Below are 3,577 nucleotides of genomic sequence, written 5' to 3' on the forward strand. Positions count from 1 at the left end.
AACCAACATGACCTAGTTTTAGGGTTTTTGTGATTTCTTGCTTTTCAAGCCATAATGATGGATGTCTTGACCTTAAATGATAATATCATGATGAGAAATTAAGTTTGGGCCTTTGTGGTTTTAGGTCAATTTGGTGGGTGGATCAAGTCATGGAAAGTTGAAAAATCAAGTGTGAACCAACTACTTGCAACATGGATTGAATGGACGTTTGAATGGTTGATTTGGATTGTAATGCACATGAAATGAGTTTTTATGAATTGTAGGGTGATTATATGGCCAAAAATGATCAAGCTCAATCGTCAAGGAGCCCCTAAATTAGGGTTTCTTGAGCCCCAAGTTTCATCAAGAATCATGGTCAGATGAATTAGGATTTGAATTGTAGGGATCCAATTGAGATGTTAAAAGGTCATAGGGCATGAAAAAAAATTGATTTGAGGGATCCTCAATGTCATGGTTAAGATATATGGTGAATCATGACTTGTATAAGCCAAAATGAGGGTCAAGAGCTAGAGTTTGGTCCTTGGGTGACCAGATGAATCTTGAGTTTCTTCAAGGGGAACTCACCATCCAAATTGGACTTAGGGAGTGAGTGGTATATCTTGAATGATCCTCTAATATTTGTGGGATGCTCTGAGGATGAGATTAGGGTTAAGGTGGCTTAGGCACACCTTAACATGACCAGAGGATCTTAGGGCTTTGCAGATGACTCTCATGCCTTGGGCTTGTGGAGTTTTGTGACCATTAAGTATATATAAATATGAGATGTATGTATGGGATGTATTCTTAAGGTTTTAGGGCTCAAGAGGATGCCATGGAGTAGGACAAATTTAAGGGTATGACACACACAACACTAAATTTTTGGCAAGGCCTATGGATGGTTTGTTGTCAATCATGAGCTTCACAGGCTTGATCACTTTGATCTTCATATCCTCCAACAAATTCATAAGCCAAATAGCTTGACACGTAGGCAAAGTACCTGCAATATACTCAGCTTCACAGGTTGATAATGCAACCACTGGTTTCTTCTTGGAGCACCAAGATATAAGACTTTCCAGATACTTGAAAAATATCCAAAAGTACTTCTTTTGTCAATTTTGTATCCACGCCAATCATAATTTGAATAACACATCAGATCTGATTCAGACTTAACACCAGAAGCGAATAACACTACATACTTCAGAGTCACCTTAATATACCTCAAAATCCTGACAACATCTTGGTAATGTGATCACTTTGTTTATTCATAAACCTACTTACCTTTCCAACTGCATAACAGATGCCATGTCTAGTGTTAGAGAGATATCTCAATGAGTCAACCAACTATTTAAAAGTTGTAGCATCTACATCATCACCCTTAGCATCAGAATCCAACTTGTGATTCATTTCAATAGGTGTGATTGCAATCTTGCAATTTGTCAACTCGAATCTCTTCAGACGTTCAAGTTCATACTTAAGCTGATACAAAATGATACCATTCTCATAGTACATAATCTACATCCCTATAAAATATACCATATTTCCCAGATCAGTCATCTCAAACTCATTCATCAGCATCTTCTTGAACTTCATTATCGAATCTAAACAACTTCCTATTAACAATATGTCATCAACATAGACACCATACTCAATCTCACACTTTCTGAATCCTTGGTGCTAGAAAAATGAACCAATTTTTCAGATTCCAAGCTCTAGGAGCTTGTTTCAGACCATACAACACTTTATGTAAGCTGTACACCATCCCTTCCTGATTATTTTTCATAAATCCAAAAGGTTGTGACACATATACCTCTTCTTGTAATGTACCGCTCTGAAATGTAGATTTCACATCCAGATGCATCAGAGGCCAATTTTTATTTGCAGCTATTGCAATCACCAATCTGATTGTTTCATGTCCAGCTACACGCGCAAACACTTCAAAGTAATATAATCCATGTTTCTATATAAATCCTTTTGCTACTAACCTTGCTTTATGTTTGCCAATTGATCCATATGGCTTCAGTTTCACCTTGAAAACCCATATGACACTGATGGCTTTCTTCTCCTTTGGAAGTTCAATTAACTCTTAAGTCTTGTTACTTTATATAGACTCAAGTTCTTCTTTCATGGCCTTCAACCATACTTTCTTCTTGATAGCTTCTTCAACACTAGCTATTTCATAGTCTACTAACATGGCACACTGAATGACTTCTCCCTCAGAGTCTATCTCAGTATCTTGTAACATGTCAAACTCTGCAAATCTACTTGGTATTTGTCTAATTCTTTGTAGCCTATGAACTTGTTCAGAATCTTCTTCAGACGCTGGATCAATATCAGATGCTTGACCACCTCCAGAAGTTGGACCACCTTCAGAAGCTCCTCCTTCAGAAGTTTGACCTCCTGCGCAGTCTCGACCACCAGAGTATGAATCATCATCAAAATATGGATCAGAATCAGATTCACCTTCAGCGTCAGACTCGTCTTCAAAGTAACCTTCAGAATTATCTTATGATTCTGACTCATCTTCAGAATATTCGGATTCTGAAGTATCTTCAGAATTTAAGTCAGGTGTTGACACCACACTAAAGTTGGATTAAGACTTACTCCAATCCCACACTTCTGATTCCTTCACAATGACATCTCTGATGACTTCAACCTTATTAGTGGCTGAACAATAAAGCTTATACGTACTTGTACTCTGGTACCCAATCAACAACATTACTTTGCTTCTATCATCCAACTTCTTTCTAGTAGCACCTGAAACATGTTTGTAACAAGCATAACCAAATATCCTGAAATGACTCACACTTTGCTTATCACCAGTCCATTTCTCAAAAGGAACAATTTCCGTCAACTTCTTAGTTGGACACCTATTGAGCACATACGCTGAAGTGGCAACAACTTCTCCCTAAAAGGTGTGAGATATCCTTTTCTCCTTCAACATGCTCCTTGTCATATCAAGCAAAGTTCAGTTTCTCCTTTCAGCAAGACCATTGTGTTTAGGAGTGTATGAAGCATACACATCATGCTTAATTCCATTCTCCTCACAGAACTTTCTGAATTCTGTAGAGTTATACACATCCACCATCAGTTCTGAGAACTTTCGGCTTCTGACCACTCTGTTTTTCAGCCTTCACCTTGAACTTATGAAACTCAGCAAACACCTCATGCTTAAACTTGACGAGTGATACCCGTGTCATTCTTGTGAACTCGTCCACAAATGACACAAATTAGTTGTTTCCTCCAAGTGAGGGTACTTTAAATGGTCCACAAACATCATAATGTATTACTCCGAAAGCATGTTTTGCTCTTAGGGCTACTTCTGATGCAAATGGAAATCTAGGTTGCTTTCCTGTCATGCATATCTCACATGACTTCTCAGGCTTACAATCTTGGGAATGACATATACCAACTTCTTAGAACTTAGATGCCCTAAGCTTCTGAAATTAAGATGCCCCAATCTCTTGTGTCACAACTCACTCTCACCTTCAGTGCCTTATGTATTAAGGCATTTAGTTTCATCCATCTCCATATTCACCTTGAATGTTCTCCTCATTCTCTGCCCAGATTGCATAATTAACTTTTGATCAGAATCATACAA

The sequence above is a fragment of the Lathyrus oleraceus genome, chromosome 4, assembly GCF_024323335.1.
Source record: "Lathyrus oleraceus cultivar Zhongwan6 chromosome 4, CAAS_Psat_ZW6_1.0, whole genome shotgun sequence".
Taxonomy (NCBI): Eukaryota; Viridiplantae; Streptophyta; class Magnoliopsida; order Fabales; family Fabaceae; genus Lathyrus; species Lathyrus oleraceus.